The following is a 22346-nucleotide window of genomic DNA, read 5'->3' as shown; positions in this document are numbered from 1 at the left end:
GGCGCATAGGCCAATAGAAGACAGCCAGTTCCCCTGAAATTATTCTAAATGCCAGCAAAGCTCAGAATAGACAGGAATCATTTGTGTGTGCTGTGTGAAAATATAAAAGTAGTGTTTTAACTATTGAACTCCAAGTTGGTTTTTGTTGTACATTTCTTTAAAAAATATATTTTAATCCTTACTTGTATACATTTTTATTAAAATATAATTACATCACTCACCCCTTCCCTTTTCTCCCTGGAACTCATCATATGTATCCTCCAACCAATTCCTTCCATGATCTCTTACCTATAAATTAATAGCCTCTTCTACTCGTACACATATATATGGCTTTATATAAAGATATGTGTGGACAAATATATAAATGCAACCCCTGATGCAGTTTTTGCTGTTTTTGTTCATATACTTTCAGAAATGACCACTTTGCACTTATTGGGAGTCTCATTCCTGGGAAAGGCTACCTTTTCTCTCAGTAGTCATCAGTACTACTGCTCCTGATCAGGACACAAGATACTGTAACACGTTTCCCCTTCAATGTTACCGTGTTGCCATTGTTCAGATACTATTTAAGCAGCCATTATTATGAGACAGTGTTTCACAGAAGACTTCCTAGAATTCTTCCATTAATATTTCTAAGCATTTGTTTCTTCCTTATTTGTGTGTCTAAGTGAGATAAATATGACGTTAAACTGTACCTTTATAAAAGCCAACATTGAGATGTTTTACAATGAAAGGCATTTTAAGTGTATATTTAGTGACATTTGGAAATACAGATACATACTAGATATGATCATTTAAAATGCTGCCACCCAAGAGTTTTCAACACATGACTGATTTCTCCATATGCCTAGGAAAATTAATTGGTCAGCCTTAGTTTGCCATGAGCTAGAATTTGCCTTTCTTAAGACATTTTATTATTTGAATTAGTATGAGACATAAACTGTATGTTTTAGATATATTCAGAAAGAAATTTTTTTTAAAGTTTTAAACTAAAATTGTAGCTTCAAAGTAACTTTGTCTAAACCTAGAAAATTCATCCTTTTCCTTAGGAAACACTTATTTAATTAAAGACTATAGACTACAGTATGACACATTGAATGCATAGCTGGGCATGTAAACACTTGCCTATTAAATTATATACAATAAACATCTTAAATGGAAGCATAATACTCCTTAGATTAAAATGTATCTTTTTCCTCTCCATCAACCGAAGTAACATTATTTTCACCATATCATAACATTTATGTTTTAAATCAAATACAGTTCTTTCTCTGATTCCTTCAGCAGAGAAAGAACTGGAAGAGCTTGAAGGGGCTCGAGACCCCATATGTACAACAATGCCAAGCAACCAGAGCTTCCAGGGACTAAGCCACTACCTAAAGACTATACATGGACTGACCCTGGACTCTGACCCCATAGGTAGCAATGAATATCCTAGTAAGAGCACCAGTGGAAGGGGAAGCCCTGGGTCCTGCTAAGACTGAACCCCCAGTGAACTAGACTGGTGGGGGGAGGGCGGCAATGGGGGGAGGGTTGGGAGGGGAACACCCATAAGGAAGGGGATGGGGGAGGGGGATGTTTGCCCGGAAACCGGGAAAGGGAATAACACTCGAAATGTATATAAGAAATACTCAAGTTAATAAAAAAAATATCAAATACATACATGGTTACCAAGTGTTTAGTATTTATAGGCTTTTAATTAAAGGCACTGTTTTAAATGAACATTGGTGGTTGAATGTGACTTTTTAAGTCAACACTAATAGTTTTTGAAATTGAGAACTACTTCCCACATTATCCTATAGAGTACCTATGATATACACAATGAATGTGTGTTCTATCATAGCGTGACAATTAGTGTCTTGAAACAGTGTTCACATTGCTACTATAAATTAGATTATTGGCTACAAATTTAAATTAACATTAGATTGGGGATCTGACAAGAGCACAAACTCATTTAAATTCTTATCTAATAATATTTGTACATATTTTGTCTAATATATAGACATGCATGTTTGTATATATGTTATACCCAGTACATATGAAGAAAGTGATGAATATTCCTTTACTTTCTCATTGATTCCTCACCTATATGTTTTCTGAAAATTACTTTGCAAAGGACTGACTTAACAAATGAAGTAACAGATAAACCCAAAGCTTTCCAAACACAAAGATAATTAACTCACTCTCGGTCTCTCTAGGATTAAAATCAGCCATTTCTTCAAACACTAATGTAGTCTGGATTTCCAAGCCATAAAGTCTATTATTTCTCTTATAAATTCATTTTTATAAATACTTTACCGTCTAAACTTAATTTTTTCCTACCCATACTATATTAACTTTTAGTTAAGCAAATGATTACTGGAGAAAGTAAATCTTAAGACTCAGTCTAGAGTTTAACAACCTTCCAGGACTGACTCACACTAATGTAATAAGACAACTGACTGTCCTCAGATTAATGGGTGCATTAGCCATAAAGGGACTAATTTGTATGCGAAACTAAAAAATGCTATTGTATAGTTTTCCCCTACCAACCACGAGAACCTTCTTCGAAAGATTTGTCTGCTGGGCAATCTCTGAACCACGGATTCACTAGATACCTGTGGTCTTAACTCTCATCCCTGGAACATGAGGTAGATCAGAAATGAGCATTCAGTGATTATGTGAGATTCTGTTATGTGTTTCCATATGAAGATCTTTCCAAATTCAAGAATCCAATTTCTCTCCTGTGGGTGACCACAGTTGATTTTGCTTAAGATATGTGCAATCAACATAATTTGTTACACTGAACTGACATTTAATATGTAGATTATCAGTGGGACACATTAAGGTCCATGTACCCAGATCTGAAATAAAACTTCATTGCAATTTCCCTAGAAAACATGCAGAAATATAATTCAGTGAAGAATGAAGTGATATTTCTATTTTAAAGCTATCAAGTTGCATACAAATTACTTTTTAACACTATTCAGAAGCCCAGTAGCTGCAATTTCATGATAAACTCCTTGTGTCAAAGTAGATGTTTCCTAAACCATAGTACTTAATGCTACATAGTGTACTTAGTCCATGGCACTTTCAATGTCTTCATGTAGATTTCTATTGGCAGCTCATACACTCTTATAAATTCAAGAACACAGAAGGAATGGAGGGAACTCTTTTCATGATCAATTTTCCTTAGGTTCATTACCACTCTTTCCCTTACTAGTTCACTACAAATCAATTGTTAAAGTGATACATATCTATATATGTGTGTATGTGTATGTGTCTGAATAATAACTAACACATTATCAGATATACCAGCATAGAGCACTACTGGAAGATGTATTTAATAATATACCACCACACACTATGAGATCGAGTGACCTTTACATCCTTTCTCTTGATTGACACTTCATCAGAACACTGACTTCTAAGTTCACAGCCTTTTATAAAATCAGTTATTACTTCATTTTTATTTTGTCAAGCCTTTTTACATATTTTCTTTCTTGTCTCTGCTAAAGAATCATGTAGCCAAGGGAAGTTTAAACTTTATGTATTTATACAATTTTTTTCTGATAGTTCTTCCCAGTTAAATGTTTGTGTGTGTGTGTGTGTGTGTGTGTGTGTGTGTGTGTGTGTGTATATATATATATATATATATATATATATATATATATATATATAAATCTTTTAAATACACACACACACACAAAAATTTGCCATTAACCTGAAAAACTTGTATGCGCTGCCATGTGCATGGTTTGAAATATCAGTATAGGGTGAAATGGGTGTGAGAGTTTAGTAGTGCATGTGTTATAGCGTAATGTGATTGCAAAGAGAACAGTTAAGACCTGCTCTCAGCAGTGGCCCAGCAAAGAACACATAGCTACTGCGTATTGTCACTGTGCTCTGAAGTTGATCTCCTGAGCCTCTCCTCCTGCCTAAGTGCAAAAGAATGTGGATTTTTGATGTTTTTATAATTGTATTACGTTGTGGCTTTGTCTGAGTTAATTCTCATTCATGTTTCACAGGAATAGAAATCACATTCAATCTGGGCCTCATTCTTTCCTTCAACTACAGAACATTTCCCTCCTTTCAATTACCCGTTCTCCTTTATCCTCTTTATCCTCTTTATTGTGAGCTTCCCTGGTAGATGTTAGAGTCACTAAATCTGCCCTTTATATTTCTGAATTATTCTTTTATACATTGTGTGTGTGTGAGAGAGAGTCAGTGTGTGTGTGTGTGTGTGTGTGTGTCTTTGTACATATAATTTACTGCTACATGGACATAAATTTTTCCTGATAGTTCTCAGTCTAGAAGCAGTGGATGAATCATTTTATGATCCCTCAATTTTATATCATTACTTTATTTTTATAGCACCCTATTTATTCATGCATATATTTACCATCTAATCTGTCATGTACATTTTATAATTATTGTTGCAAGCAGATCATTGTCTTCCTCTATTCCTGGTGCACTCCAACATGTAAAGATTCTAGTTTCCAAATCAGGAGTTACTTAGTTTAATGTTTTAGGCTGAGCATATAATCAGGCATCCTTAAGTGAGGAAGGCAAGATGTAGAAGAAAGATCGGTTTTGATGAAGATTTTAAGAAGCAGAAAGAGCCAGGAACAGAAGAGTGCAGAAACCTCTAGATGCTGACAAAAGTCGTTCACCTATCTGGAGGCTCCCAAGAAAAACAATTTTCCATCCTGACACTTTGATTTTTTACTTGTCTACTATACAGTGCAAATACAAATTAGTGATGATTTAGCCAACAATATTAAAGTAACTTTTGTTTTAAGGGTTCTACTGGATACATTAAGAGCTGTTGGAAATCCTCTTCCATGGTTAATTTATCTGGAGCATTTGTTACCTCATTAACTTCCCTTAAACACTGTACTTTCTCCTTGGAGACACAGACCTTCCACCCATTCTATCCTGGGGTCTCCAGACCTGGGTAGAGGTTTATTATCACCAGCTTCTACGCAGTTCCTCTGGGATAATGCAGGTCCTATAGAGTACCCAACAGCCATATTGTTCCCATTATAGTTGCACAGCTGTCTGCTTCTTCACCTTATCTAGGCAAACATTATTGCCTAAGCCTTTTCCCTGACAAAGATCAGTAGATTCTTTTAGCCACAGTGCTCTCAAGCTCATTGCTACCTACTTTGAAAAATAAATAATACGCAAACAATTTGAACAATGCTGGTGAAAATGTACTTTCCATAAACATACCAATATTGACAATATTGTGTAGTCAGATAATTTTAACGTAAGACATGTATTTGAGATATGTATCGCTATAGATCTTCAGGATGAATTCCTCTCTTATAATGTACTTTTATGTGTTTCTAGATAGATAACTATATATAATTTAGGTTAAAATATATACCATTCCTATCATAGTGAACCGTATAAAGATGCTTAAATACCTAGAACGCTACCAATGTCCATTTTATAACTCATACTATGGTGCTTGGGAAATTTTAACCACTATTGCAAGTTTTTTAGCATACTACTTTGTTTTTATTTTAAATATCTTTATAATATCAAAAGTGATAATTACTTATTCTTTATATTTAACTAATAGTTAACAAATTGTATATGATAAGTCTATATTTGGGTGTCCTGCTGGTCAAGCAATATCATTTCTGCTATTCTCTCGCATGCTGTGCTGTCGTGCTCACTAATCTACAGTAGACATTAATTTATTCCATCTGATTCAAATCTATGCTTCATTCCTTATTTTACTTGCTTTCCATACCATGAGTACAACTGGAAGTTTGTCATTCACGAGTGTGAAGCACAAGGAGAGCATTTGCACTATCTCACACCTTGGTTTTGCTGATCAAGGCACGAACACTGAAAATACCTAATTAAAGCATGAGATTTGATGTGCTCTCTTCACAGACTACTAAGGCTAAAATGTAAGAGTGTAGATTTAAGAAGGTATCCACTTGCATCCTCACCCAGACTTCTGGTGTTCTATTCCGGGTCACACGTGGACATGATCCAAGCTAGATATATGTCAACCAAGCACATAAGCAATACTGCATTAGTAAGACATTTTGTCACCTGCTGGTTTCACAACACATGGCTCTTGCCTGTTTGTTTGCAGTGTCTTTCAGAAGAATCTGTATTTCAACTCCAGCGGCCACCAGCAGAGGAAACAGACATATTCTCAAACACTAATAACATCAAGAGTCGCAGATTTGCGTCAACCTCAATATAATGGTAACTTCTTCAAGACGTTGAGCCATCAAAGAATATCTCTTTGAAGAAAGATTGGCCATCACCCAGTACACTCTCTTCTTCTTCTTCTTCTTTTTTTGGTCCTAGTGAAAATGCATGCGTGTCAAAAGAGAATGGGTTGTGGCCCTGTATGGTAACTGCTACACATAGTTTCTGCATTCAAAGAATTGAACCATGGCAGCACTGGGCTGAACTTGATGTCTGTTCTTTGACATCCTTTGTGCTAATAAATGCTCAGCTTTATTCATTCATGAAAGGTACAGTGTTGTTACAGAAAACAATACCTAAATATCATAGTTTGTAGTATCTACCTTTCCATGATTTCCAGTTTTATAGTCTTCTAAATTAATACCACTTGTCTCTCTTATGCTTTAAAACTCCATTTCTACTTCAACAAGGATATACAACACAACTGAGAAAAACAATCATGGAAAACTAAGCAATAAATCCACCATTTCTACACCTACTGTTGTAAATTAAATGTTATATAAAGGAAATAGAAAGCTCTACTTGAGTATATCCGAGACAAATGAGAATGGTCCAGAAATGCCCTGCATGTTTCAGAAGTTGCATAGCCCTGCCTGACTTTTTAGGTGCACAGCTTAGTTCAGCATCTATGCGGGGCCACTTGTTTGTGCCTCACCATCTCCTCTCATTAGAAGGCTATAGAGATCTTCATATTCTTGAACATTTACCAACTTTGAATTACTTGATGATTTTTTTGTCTGATTGAGTTCAAGTTATCTTATCATAATTTCAATTTGTTTTACGTATCCTTGAAACCCATACCTAATTTCCTGAGTGGTTGGGGAGCCAGCGAGGATGGTCAGTGGATCAAAGTGCCTTGCCACGAATCTAACTACCTGAATTCTGCTTTTGGAGCCAACTCCTAGAAACCTACCCCTGACCTCTTTAGGGCTCACCAATTTGGGCTAAGACAATTGTGCCTACTAGTTAGGACACTAAGCTGTTAAATGGAGTCATGGACCAACATACAGGTGCAATTGTAGGATGTCAGAAAAGCAGGGAAATAGGTACATCAATCACACACACACACACACACACATATATATATATATATATAATTGGATCAAGAATTCACCAATGACTCTTTCCATTGACTCAGGCAAAAAAAAAAAAATGGATGCCTAACATCAGTTAAAGTCAAGGCTAGCAGCCACAGCATTTTTTGTTATCAGATGTTAATGTTTTATAAGCAGAATTCCCCATACTTATGTTGCTTATTATCTATCAATCTATATCATTTGATAGTTCCAGTCACAACAAGAGTCCAATGACCCAGGAACATAACTGTATCTCCCTGCTGAGACACAGTTGGATATTTATTGCTATACTTTCCAAGTTCTTGTCAGTACCTAAGGCTTCTAAGAGTGAATATTTCCACCATAAACAATTACAGCTATCATAACATCCCCTGAGGTGCATAATTTAGGATGAGATGTTTAATGTTCTTATACAAGAACTACTCTAGCATGTAAATTTTTTTCCAAATGGAAAGCCAACTTAGCATTCAATTCAATCCAGAATGGTTACTCTTCCCCACAAAGCATTTAAAATGTCATTTTTCATGTACACATGGACATGCATCCCGCTGCACAATTGCCCTATAGCAATTACCCTTTATGGAAAGACCTAAATTGGCAACAGCATTATAAAGAATTTGTTATAAAGTTTTATTTGAACACTTGCCAATGGAAAAATCAAGACTTTTGAAAATAATAATATTGATGCTAACACAAGGAAGAGATCAACTCCATGTAAGATGGTCTGAGCAAGAAGAACAGAGGTTCAAAGAAGAAGGCTGATAAACCTTTGTGGAAATTTTCATCCTTGCTAAGAGATTCTATTCATCCACTGGGGAAGGTGACTTTGAAGGTAGTAACAAAAATCTCTCCCTCTCTCTAACAAGAATCTCTCTTTCTCTCTCTCTCAGTGCTGACAAATTATTATAACAAAACTGTTCTAGATACAGCAATCAATCTATAACTGAAAAACATTATTCATTGTACAAGAAAGATGGGCTGGGGACTTGGCTCAGTTAGTATGAGTAGGTGTGAGTTTGAATCCCTAGAATGCATGAAAAAGCCTAGCATAGCATGTGTTTCTGTAACCCTGGCCTTGGAAGGCCAGAAACAATCAGACCCAGGATTCTTGGTAAGAGAAGCCTATCTGAAAAAGCAACGTCTTTCTCTGCTCTTGGCATGCTTTCAAGATTATGTAAATATACACTAACCCACCCTTCAAGTATATATGTATATGATATATATGTATATGCATATATATCACAAACAAAAAAATAAAGAAAGAAAGAAAGATTTCATTCAGCAATCTAACTACACAGCTTTAGGAACTGAACAGAGAAAAAGAGCTGAAACACAACGCTTAGCAGAAGAAATGAACCATAAAGAGTAGAGCAGAGATTTCTGGAATTGAAACGGGAAAAGCATAAAGGAAACCAATTTTATAAAAAGTTAATTAATAGCATTTATTTTTAAGGTCCTCAACAATATACTAGCAAACTCAAATCACTAACATATTAAAGGGATTATACACCATGACCAAGTACAATTTATTCCTGGAAAGCAAATATGTTTCAATATAAAAACCAAATTTATATAATATACCACATTAACAGAATGAGGGGGAAACAATACACAATCATCTTTATTGATGCAGAAAAATCATTTGACAAAATTTAATATGGTTTCCTGATAGAAGCACTCGATGGAAGTATTAATAGAAGAAAATTACATCACCATAACAAAACCCAGATGGTAACACACAGAAAGCATCGTACACAATGGTAGGAGAAGGGAAGGTTTCTGTGAGCATAAGAGCTGGTCAGAGATGTGCACTGTGGCAAGTTCTCGGCATAAATTTGAAGTGGAGTGCCACGTAAGACAGTAAGCAAGAGAAACAGTCTTTCTCAGAATCAGAGAAAGTCAGTTTCACCAAATATATATGTAGAAAAACATGAAATTTCATGGAAAAACAAAATAAAAAATTCAGTAAAGTGGTAGGTATCAAATCAGCAAAGAAACTCTATTTAATCTGTGTATTTACTACTAACAATGAGTATTTCAAACGAGGGATTTTGAGGACAATTTTATTCCTTTTTTATTGTATTTTTATTTATATTTCAAATGTTATTCCCTTTCTGGGTTTCTGGCCCATAAACCCCCATTCCATCCCTGCTCCCCCTTCTTCTATGAAGGTGGTCTTGCTCCCCAACCACCTACCCCTTCCCACCTCCCAGCTCTGACATTTCCCTACACTGGGGAGTCCAGCCTTGGCAGGACCAAGGGCTTCTCCTCCTTGGTGCCCAACAAGACCATGCTCTGCTACATATGCAGCTGGAGCCATGGGTCTGTCCATGTGTCCCTTTTACTTCTAATAGCATCATAAAATGATATAGCATATGAATGATTCATACAATAGATATCAAACTTTTCCTACCAAACCAAAAAGATATTAACCATGAGTCAGTTTGTGGAAAGACAGCATGAACGTGCCAAGTGGTAAAGTTGATGGTATTAAGATGTACAAGTTTCATGCTTCAATTTGAACATGGATTATTTCTTCAATTCATCCACACTGGGATAGATTCTATGGGAAGTGGATAGATTATGGGACATGACTCCGAAGACAATTAGTACTCCTCTCGTTAGAGTGTGCTAGGTTTCTATACCTGCATTACTTCACTCAAGCCTGGGCTGCTGTGAAGAACAATTACCAGTCTGGTACCTCCTTCAAGTAGCTGGTTCTTTTCCTGATTCTTTTCCTGTTTTGATCCAGTCAAAGCTCCCTCCACAGAATGTTGACACCATCATGATTGTTCTTTCTAGCCATGACTATCACCTAAATATACCTCTTCAGTTACTAGGGCTCATACATTTTGTTCTTGTAACACAAAATGTAGTAAGGCATTATTCAAATTTATCCGAGACGTTACCAAATTTAAAGGATTTCCTGTGGAACTTTCAATGACTTTAAGAGAGAAAAACCTATCCTAAATTTCTTAAAATCTCAGGAGACTCCACACAGTCAAAACAACACCAAAACAGACTAATTTGGAGACATCAGGCTTAGTAATTTCAGAATTCACTGCAAATTTATGGTAACCCAAAAAAATGTAGTGGCAACTTTAAAGCAAACAGCCCAGTGGATTGTAATGCAGAACTAGAGTAACCCTTTCATATATATGCAAGTAATTTTGACATGTATGTTAAAAATATTCAATGGTGAGAAGTCAGCCACTGCAACAATGCTGAGAAAACGTGATGAAGTTGGACTCTTACCTAGTAAGATGTATGTAGGCTGATGTCATTGTGCAGGTGAAGGCAGGTACAAGATAAAATGAGGCCTGTAAAGGGACAAGAAGAAAGGGAGTTGGGGGGAGGGAGCAGAGGTTTTCGGAGAGTGAGGAACAGAAAGGGAGAAGCAACATGGAGGCGGATGTAAACGATCCTCGCCATGCATCTCTGCATAGATAGAGGTTGTTATGAATATTTCCTAAAGGATGGATTTCTACAGGCAAATTTATCTTATCTAGGTGGGCGGTCTATATCTTTATGAGCTGGTTGCAAGTTAATTGTGTAGACGTATTGTACATTGAGTGTTTAACATAAATCCAGTGGTTGGGTTACAGTCTGCTGAGTCATGTTTTCCCTGGGTTATTGGGAGTGTGAGCAGAATCCGTGACAGGAAGCCATGCTAGGCTATAGAATGCTTGGGGCTAGTGTGGCATGGGGCCACGCTAGCATGGCCCTCGGAAGAAGATGTGTGTAAGGGGTGGTAACAACCCACCAAGGGCACAGAGCATGAAAGTGCCTGACAGAAACAGCTAAAGCACGTGAATCCGCGTGGCGTGGTAACTCGTGGGGACCGCTTTCTGCCGCTTTTTTATTATACCGCAACAGGTGTACAGAAATAAACTTAAAATAGGTTAAACACTGAAATGCAAAGACTCAAAGTATAAAGTTTAAATCAATATCTGATTTGCCATAAGGCCCACTTTACAAGATGGAACCCACATCCAACACTGATTGGGTGCACAACAACCTGAGACTAGATAGCCCTGAGACTATGCTAAAACCAATAACTACTGGTCTAAAAGGCATGTAGCAATAAAATCTCCTAATGGATTTTTTTTTCAGCCATCTTCAAATCAGCTTCCTCTTGCAGAAGAAACAAATACAAAGACCAAGTAGAGAGTGAGAGACCTTGGAACACTTAGCCCTAAAGGAAATACATGCAAGTCCCTTATCTTGTAGCTCAAAGAACCCGGAAGAGGAGGAGAGAGAAGAATGTAAAAGAACCAGGGCTCTATCTATTGACATGATCAAAGATCATATGAACTCACAGATATTCATCAAGCCCTCTGCATATAGATTACGGCTTTCTATTCAGTGTTGTGATGGGATTCCTGAGTATAATAATGAGTGAGTCTCTGGTTCTTTTGCCTTATCTTGGCTCTTTCTGTTTTGTTTTGTCCAATACCAATGTGCTACTTTTTGTTCTACATTTTATATAATACTATTATCCCTTAGATGCTGTTTGTTTTCTAATGAGAGTCAGAAAGGGGATGACCTGGGGTGGATCTGAGATGAATAGAGGGAGGAGAACCCTCTAAATTAGGATACATTACATGAGAAAACAGTCTATTTTCCACAAAAGGAGAAATTAACTATACATAATAAATTTTCTTAAAGTACCAATAGGCAAATTCTTATGATATTGCAGGCACCAGGAATCAGAGTAAACATTAGATATGATGTATGTTTTTAATTTTTTTTGTTAAAGTTGAACATCAAAAGACGTACTGATAAAAGAGCAGCCCACAAATAAAAGAAAAATGAATACATAAAAATAATCCATCTAATAATAATTAAGGTCCAGAACATATAGAAAATTCTAAAAGAATTTTAAAAATACCATAAGAATAATTAATATTCAAACACAAGCAAAAGGCACAAATAGTCAAAGCTTTAACTGAACAATTGAAAAGGCATTCAACACCCCCTCTCTCTAGGGGTATATGAAACATAACAAGACACTTATTTCTTCACTCATTTATGCTGGAAAATATTTAAAACATATAAAATAACAATTGAAGACAAGGATGTAAATGACAGGCATAGAGAAGTATTAGCCTGTAAAGATACAAGTCAGAAACCTTGAGGTCAAGTACTGGACACAAGTGATGGAAGCAGATAACTGTCTCCTTTAGGTTGCCTTTCCTTAAATGCACACACAGAGAAAATAAAAACACATAAATGAAATAATCAATTATTTAACTTGGACCCCTGTATAAAAGGAAAGTACAATGGTGCAGTCACATGAGAGAACAGCATGTCAATTTGTTCTCCTGACCAATTTGAAAAGGAAATTATCAAATAATCCAATCAATTCTATTTCTGCATATATACTTGAACAAGTTGAAAGCAATGACCCAATAAGATAGACAATGTATACATATAGGTTGCAGATAGATAGATGATAGATAAATAGATAGATAAATACATAGAGACACAGATAGATACATAGATATGTAGTTACATAGTTATATAGGTGATATTGATAGATGATAGATGATGATGATATATAGATACATATATGGTCTATGATCAATAAAAATTGATGATAAATATTAGATGATTAATAGAGAGATGTCAGTATACTTTTGAATGTAGTAAAATAGTTCTCTATTATGTAATTGTACATGAGTAAAAATAAATTTTGAATATGTGCATATGTAACATTTTACATATTCAGGTTAAGGTCATTAATCTCTACAATTAAGCGATTTTTGAAATGTGGTACAACACATAAAAAATGTAGTAATTTATGCTAAATATGATACATCAGTCAGAAAAAGAAAAGTACTGTTTGATTCTGTCTGTATAAGACACTGATGGTAGTACAATTAGAGAAGGAAGGCAAAAATGTTTATTAGTAAGAAGCAGAGTGTGATACTTGGTTTAATAAGCCTAAGCTTTAATTTCTCTGGATGAAGTAGCTCTGACTCTAAATAATAAGTATAAAATATTGATGTGTTCACTATAGAACAGCTCTAATAACAAAGTTTCTCATGTGTGTTACCACAACAAAGAAAAAAGCCAAACTAAAGTGGTGCCAGTTTACTTTAATTTTGTGCTTTTATCTAGCATCTCATTTGAGCCTCATAAGGTCTGTCCACGAACCACACTAAGAAATCCTAGGCAATGCAAGTGGTGACTTCAGGTACCCAGGGATTTGATATCTTACTCTTCAGAACCTTGGGCCAAAGACTTGAAAAGGTTTAATTATCAGATTATTCCCATCATAAATTTTTTAAGCATTAACGCTTTTTTACATTCACATGAAAATATCATGTCAAGGATGCTTCGCTTCAGCATTACTACATTACCACTACTCCATATATCTATTTTGTTTCTTTACACCTGATCCATCTATATTTATAAATGTGTTAGAGGTGCTCTCTCTCTCTCTCTCTCTCTCTCTCTCTCTCTCTCTCTCTCTCTCTCTCGTTTGTCTTTAACCTATCTCTTAGGGTTTCCTTATATTTGACAATTGTTCACATCACACACCTCAGACAAACAATGTGAAAATACAAGTTCACCATCCAATCACGTGCTGCATTGTTTCTTGTGACCTTGATGGAATCTGGAATTGGAGTGCAGTGGGAAGGAAGCAGTCAGCCGTTCTGAGTTTATCACGAAGCTATCGTACAAAAACTAGAAAGGAGTTGGGGGAGTGAAAGGAGAGTGTTGAAGGGAATAATCAAGTGTAGTGAATAGTTGCAATTACAAATTAGGTAATTGGCCACGGAAACATTTGCTTTAATTTGAACATTCTGCCGTGGATTCTGAATTCACGGCTGTCTATTTGTGTCTGTGCTTCCCTACTTTTTGTTTCTTCGTTACTTTAAGAAATAATTATCTTCAGCTGGAAATAAAATATTCTGTGTGGCACATCACATAGATGAAGTCCCATGCTACATCACAGTGGAATGACAACCCTTTGTGTGGTGATCATCAGATGTCTTACAAAGTCTAAATATGGGGGAGAAAAATATAAACCCTGACAAAAAAGATGATGATTCTGCAGATGAAGGGATACACCTGAAAACTGGAAGCAGTAAATTTGCTGAGTTGGGTAGGTCCATGGCAGCTGCATTTTAGAGTGATTCCTTCAAAACCAAATGGAAAAAAAAATGAATGTTCACAAAAGCACGAGAACAGTGAGTGCTGGAAGTGTTAAAAAGACACTAAAACAATGACTCCATGTACACAATTAAAATTCCGATGATATTTCAAGTAAAATCATGATAAAACATTGTTTCACTCGCAATCCCATGCTCTAGAAAAGTGTTTTCCAGTCATTCTCAAAGTAGGTTGGAAATCATGGCTCTGAGTACCAACATCTTCTAAGCCTGAGCCAACTAAATGGTCAGGATATTTGGCGTAACTGTAATCAATACAATAAACTTGGTAGTTTCTTTACGGCGAGTCAATATTTAACAGATATAAAATGCTCTGGAAAGGCTGTTCACAGTTCATCACAAGACTTCAATGGCTTAACAGGAAGATTATTATAGAACTTCAATGGTTTCCCCAATAAGCTCACTAAAACATAACAAGCTAAAAACGTGCAGAAACAAAAGTGAGTATTAGGTCACTGTAATTTATCTAATATTGTGCTTTTGCAGGTTTCCTTTTCTTTATAAATGATGCAATTATACAAGCAATTCTAACAAAAGTGCTAGCCCATGTACAATCATTTTAATAATACTTAGATTAAAGTGAGGGTGTGTTGGGAATTTAGGACATGAAAAACAATTTCTACTTTCTATTTTCTCATTCTAGCCTAGACTCTGGATAAACACATAAAGAGAAAAGGGTGGAGGGAGTTGTCAATGGATAATTCTTATGAGTCTGACATCACTCTTCTTCATTTAGTGCCTCTGTTCAATATGTAATTCATGTTGACATCATTCATCTTGATCAAGCATTCAAAGGCAGGCAGACAAGAGAGTGATATCTACTGTCTCCTCATCTGAAGCAGAGAACTTAGTGAAGCAGAGTACATTGCTTGAAGAAATTGTAAAATTTCTTTCTCAAATTACCCATTCTGACATTTGTTATTTTTACGTGAATTGTGTAGTTACCAGACATATTTAAAAATATAATACCCTCAAACTTCCAGCACTAGGAAAGTAAATTAGGAGAGTTAAAATTTTATGATTATTACAACAGTTAATAAGCAAGGATAAATAGACATAAGGTAAGACAATGACAAATGCCTTATTAGGAGGAACGTTTTCTGTAACAGATGGTCCTTGAGCATGCAAATTAGATGAAAAAAAGCCAGTACCAATTACATTTATAATAAAAATTTATATAACGCAGAAATATCCTATACTAAAATTAGGAATTTTTAATTGCTCCAAATTTTTGTTTACCAATCACTGAATAAATGTAAAGTAAGCATTGTAAAATATCTGTGCCTAAATACATGTTCTTTGTCCAAAAAAGAAATTGGTTTATTCTCCTTTAGTAACCAAAATGCCCTGTCTTTGCTTCATAAACATCCCAACTAAGGCCAGGATGATGGCTCAGTGAGTAATACCCTTGCCTTCTACCAAAAACTACTGAATTTGATCTTTCAAACCTAGTAAGTGTGCACATACATTTGTGTAACTCCAGCATTAGGGAGTGAAGACAAGTAACAAGTTGGGGCTTATTGAGGCCCAGTATAATGAAAGAATCATTTTCAAAAGCAAAGTGGACAGCATCCAAGAAATGACACCCAAAGCTGTCCTACGGCCTCCAGGTACACACATGGGGACATGGACACAAACACGCACAGAGACACTCATAAAGAGAGAGATCTTATTTCAGTAATAGTACAATAAGCTTCCTATGTCCTCCAGGTACACACATGGGGGCACACCACACACACACACACACACACACACACACACACACACACACACACACACACACACAGAGAGAGAGAGAGAGAGATCTTATTTCCATAATAGTACTATAAACTTCATTTGCTTGTATTTTAGTTTATAGTATAATAATGAAAATCAGACTTTGGGGTTGGGGATTTAGCTCAGTGGTAGAGCGCTTGCCTAGCAAGCGCAAGGCCCTGGGTTTGGTCCTTAGCTCTGGAAAAAAAAAGAAAACCAGAAGATATTAATGTTTGTTTTTACATAACTTTTTAAAATGTTGATCTTCTTATTAGATGAGATATATATATATAATATATATATATATATTGCAGTACATATCATATATATTTAATTATATATATATACATATGTAGTATAGCTATGCATATCTAGATATGGAAAAGCAGTGATGTAATGTTCAACTCAGTATGTGTGGCCTGATTTGGGGTATTGTCCAATGAAATTTATTTTCAGAGCTACTCACAAAATTATGACAAACATTCTAAAATGGCAAATTGGCCAAATTATGAGGTTTTATATTTAGACATATATAACACAAATTCTAAGGGCTGTTTTTTTAGTTTGGTAGGAAATCTCATCTTATTCAAGAATGTTCACAGGAAATTCACTTGAAATCCTCTACTGTGAAGACAGGTCACCCTCCCCAGGAAAAAGGCATCAGGAGGAGAAACGGGTCTCAGGCTTCATGTGGCTTACACTGTTGGCAGGCCAGGAGCTTAACATGATTGTAGTTTTTAGCTGTCACCTTCCGCTGACAAGATTTTGACCCTAATAGCAGAATTTATTGTGACTTTGCTATTTCTCTTTTCAACCATCTTATCTATTATTACTTAAATAACCAGTGATATCAATGTAATGTTGGTAAGTAGTTAGACAATTAAAAGCTATATAAATAGAATAGATAAGTGGACATTTGGTAGATAATAGATAAGCAGGTAGATAACAGTATGTTTAAAAGTAGATAAATTATTAGGTAAATAACAGATAAGTAGATAAATAAATGATAGATATTAATAAAGTAATTAAATAATAGGTATTAATAATATACTTATAGGTAGATAGATACAGACTTATAGATGAAAATAGATACACAAATGGCAGGTAATGAATATGTAGATATATAAAAATTGATAGTTGATAGATACATAATAAATTGATAGGTAGATTATTAATAAGTAAGTTGCCGTTTTGTAAATAATGTAGGTAAGTTATAGATGATGGATAGGTCCACTTAGAGTGTCTGAGAAAGAGCTATCAAACATACCATTCAGTAAGCATAAGTAAGCACAGTGGTAAGATTCTTGTTTATTATAAAATCTAATGACTTTGAACTTGCACTCTATTGTTTTTTAAACATCTGATACAAGACCGAGCATGTGAAAGGCTCATCTTTTCCCTCACTGTTGACAATGAAAATGTAAATCATCGCAGGAAGGAAAACAGAAAATGTTCAGTATGTTGAATTTTCATACTACTGGAATATCTGGAGAAAAGGATTGAAGGACAAAGCAGTTGTGTACACAAATGTTTTGACCTCCAAAATCTATCAATGAATGTGTCCAAAGTAAAAAGGAGGTTCTCGAAAAGTAGACAGAAGGGCCTCAGTGGCAAGAATTAAGAAGTTTTGGGGGATACAGAAGGACAAGTGGACATAGAAAAGGTGAGAAAGATGCTGCATTGTGGAAGGACTGAAGTATCACCATGGAATAAAGTATGTGAGTGATATGTTAACTTCTCTGTGAGAAGCAAGCTTGTGGTCCATAATACATGTGTGTTAAGCACAGGACCCTACCATGAAGAAATATTTGCAAATTAAATAAGGGTAATGCGTTCTACCACTATATTGAGCCACAAATTCCAAGTCATCACTCAAATGGCCCTTTAATTGTAGAAGTAGGAGACAGCATATGAATATATTTTTTTGTAATTTATGCATGTAATATAGAATGTAATTACACATGTACTGTGAGAGCTATACAAGAAATAAAGGGAGAGCCTAAAGGTAAGAACAGAACAGTTTATTTGAAATGCATGCTAACTGAGGAAGTGGTGGATATCTCCCTTGATGGTGAACATTTGAATTTATAAGTCTTATATCAGCCTGTGAATAACTGGTTTGCACTTGTGACCTCTAACCTGTTACTTCTGCTTCTGTGCACGTGTGTCTCTGAAAACCTTACTTCTCAGTTCTGTCAATTCCTTAGTCATCATACTTCTAATAAAAGCTACCTTCAGTGTCTTCATGTAATTATTAATGTTTTGGTTCCTCTTGATGAATGTTGTGAAAACAATTCCACTGGAAAAACAAGTGGTCAGTCCAGCTCAGAACTCATCTGGTTATCAGTTAATAACTAACTAAAATCTGAATCTCCTTTTTTTTCTGTGAAATCTGTTACTATACTGCCATCCCCTCCCCTTTTTATTATTGGTCACCAATAACAGCCTAGTAAATTATTTGTAAATATTTTATCCTTCGAGGACACAGGTGGGCTGGTGCTGTGGAGAAAGGGAACTTTTAAGCTCTGGGATGTTTGCAAGACTGGCCCCTCCCCTCATTCTAACTTCAAGAACCAATACATTCCTGACATTAAAATGCCATCCACCATGAAATGACTGAATTAGCCAATGAAGCCTTCATCAAAGTTAAGCTTTTTGGATGTTCAGTCTCCATACTGTGAGTTTAAATCGCCTCATTTCCTAACAAAATTCCATTTTCAGGTGTTTTCCAACAATAATGAAATGTGAACTATTAAAAGTGCAAAAATACAGGGTGATATCAGAATCAAAGTCAGTTTAACAATTTATATTGATTATTTCTTTACCCTCAATACCCTTAAAATCAGAGGAAGAACAAAGTACAGGAGCATGTTCACACCCATACGAAACTGGATGTTGACAAGAGCTGCAGTTGAGCTAGCAATCCTACTGAGAGGAGTCTCTTCTGGGTGTGACCTTGACTTCATACTACTGTCCACATTGTTGAAGTCTCCACAGCTTCTCATAAGGTTCCATTAAACATTAGGATGATGTCATGTAATATTTTCAGTCACATGAGCCACTTACCGTTTATCTATTGAGTTCTGAATATTTTTCTAGACCTACCCTGAGATTAGGGGAAAAATGACAACAAACACTAACAGCCTTGGCATCCCCAGAAAGTCAGTGTTCTCATAGTCTCCTTAATGGGAGCTTAAGTTCTAATTTCAGAAAGGGTATTATATGGGACCTGGGGGTCTTATTTGTTGAATTTAAACTTTTTATAAGGTTTCCCATCTTGATTTGAACTCTCTCAGACATTCAGAAACCTAGGCTCAATGGGTGATCCTGCTGTGTGTGTACTCTCTGTACAAGAAGGTACTAATGTTTTCTAAGAAAGCACAACAGAGGGGAGAGAGAACCTATTCAGAGCTTAGGCATGGCCCCTGGTTGAGGGATGGAACCACCTACCCATCTAAAAGATACTAACACAGACTTGCTCCTGTCTAAAGGAAATACAGGGACAAAGAGTGGAGCAGAGATTGAAGGAAAGGCCATTCAGAAAATGCCCCACCTGGAGATCCATCTCATCTGTAGACACTAAACCCAGACACTGATGCCAAGAAGTGCTTGATGACAGGAGACTGATATGGTTGTCTCCTGAGAGGCTTACCAATACTGATGAGGATGCTTGCAGACAACCATAGGACTGAGCACAGGAACCCCAATGGAGGAGTTAGGGGAAGGATTGGAGGAGTTGAAGGGCTTTGCAACCCCATAGGAAGAACAACATCAACCAACCAGACCCCCCCCCCAGAGCTCCCAGGGACTAAACCACCAACCAAAGAGTACACAAGGAGGGACCCAGACTTAAGTGACTTATGTAGTAAAGGATTGCATTATTTGGCATCAAGGCAGGGGGAAGCCCTTGGTCCCGGGAAGAATCTATGCCCCAATGTAAAGGAATTCTAAGGTAGTGAGGCAGGAGTGTGCACGTGGGTTGGGGAGTTCCCTCAGAGAAGCAGGGGGCAGAAGGGATGGGATAGGAGAAGTGTGAATGGGAAATCAGGAAGGGGGATACCATTTGAAATGGTTTAAATAAAAACACCTAAATATTTCAGTTATTAATTAGTTATGGTATAAATAACTAAAATAACCAATAAAAAAAGAGAAGGAAAACTCAAGGGAGCATATGAACTGAAGAGATGGTCTTTAACATTTATGATGTGATTATAAAAAGTCACCCTCTTCTAATCTTTGCCCTTTTATCTACACAGTTAAAATAAAAGGTTAAATCTGCTGATGTGGGGGGTTGGTTAGATCCATGAGCTATTTGAAGAACTATAAACACAAGATATTAAACTAGGAAAATTAGGTTGCCTTAATTTTATATTGTGGAAACAGGGTGTTATAGAGCAAGAATGTTAGCATAAGGAATGCAAAATACAAGGCATTCAGAATCAAGTATGAGGCTAGTTGTAGAAATTCTTATTTTAATGTGGAAAATATGATTTTAATTAATTATATTTTTCAAAGCAGGGGCAATGAAATGTTTTTATTTGGTTTGGGGAAACAGAAACTTAGCAAAAGCTGAAAACTACTTTTGAGCCCTCACACCTCTCTGACTGTTACCAGCATACTTAGGTGTTTTGACAAGGGCAGAATCTACACATAAACCACATTAAGCAATCCTGAAGAGTTCCATCCTTATAGCCACAAGCTCTTTCAAGACCTATGCAAAGAAAAAGAAAAAATGAAAAAAAAAACCCAACAACAATTGAATGTTGGGAAAGGTCACAAGTCAGGATGAAGAGACTTGTGATTAAAGTTTTCCCTCCAGGCAGTTAGTCCTTTCTGTGTTCTCAAACTCTAATGCAAAGACACTTACCTCATGTTAGATTCCTGTTTAAGTTTTCAAGAATATGGGTTGTTAGGGATCAGATGTTGCATGTGCTTCAAAGGATTTGAAAGCTCAGGCTGTACCCAAACAGTGGGAACCAGGTCTTGCTGCTCACGACTCTCCTGTTATTTCCTTTCATTTCTGCTTTTTCCTTTCGTACATAATTTTAAAAGTCTCATTTTAAGACATGCTTTTCAGGACAAATAATTCTCCAAACCTGAGGAAGGGAACTGAGTTCTTTAAATATCCAAAGAGGATGGTAAAGAACCAGTGATGTACTACATGAACTTTAAAAGTTTTAAACACTTAATTTTTATGCAAGCAACTTCAATGCAGTGCAGAAAACTCTATTAGTTCTCTGGTCACCACCTGTTTTTTTGCTTTTCTGTTTTACTTGTTTATGTATGTATTTATTTTACCACAAAATGGCATATCATTTCTCCTTCTCCTCCTCCTCCTCCTCTTCCTCCTTACTGTCTCCTCTCTTTTCTTCCAGATAGATAGATAGATAGATAGAAAGATAGATAGATAGATAGATAGATAGATAGATAGATAGATAGATTGATTGATTGATTGATTTTGGGCAGCACGAATTTTCCAAATCATGCACAGATTTCTCACTGATAAAGCTCTGGAAAGAAAGTGATAACATTTAAGGTTGCTGTTTTATCTAACCTTAACATTGCCAAGCCTGATGGCTACAATAGAAGCCTACCTACCACATATGTAAATAGTAGCTAAAACCAATGAACAATAGCTTGACAGGTCCTCTAAAAGATAAAGATACAATCTCCACTTGATCCATCAGTGAAAGCCCTAAGCATACACTCTGTCGTAACAAACTCACATTCTGAGCACCAATATTCCTGGCAACATCATGTACAATAGCTAAAATGTGTTGGCATGCCAACTGACCATCAGCTGATGAACAGAGGGACAAAATATGTCAGAAGAAATGTTTTCAAAGCATGGAAATAAATGAAGTTATAATATATGCTTCAACACAGATGAACTTTAAAAATAGATATGTTCCATGAAACAAACCAGATACCAAAGAAAAAATTTTGTTTAATGCCGTTCATATGAGGTATCTGTTATAGATGAGACACATTTACAAGGACATAAAGTAGAAATTCTTACCAAGAGCTGTACTAAGGAAGAATGAGAAGGTACTGTTTTATAGAGTAAAGATTTTACTTGGAATGATTTAAGAGCTCTGGAAACAAAAGGAAGTGG

The sequence above is a fragment of the Rattus norvegicus genome, chromosome 16 (assembly GCF_021556685.1).
Source record: "Rattus norvegicus strain SHRSP/BbbUtx chromosome 16, alternate assembly SHRSP_T2T, whole genome shotgun sequence".
Lineage (NCBI taxonomy): Eukaryota > Metazoa > Chordata > Mammalia > Rodentia > Muridae > Rattus > Rattus norvegicus.
This window is presented reverse-complemented; position numbering follows the sequence as displayed.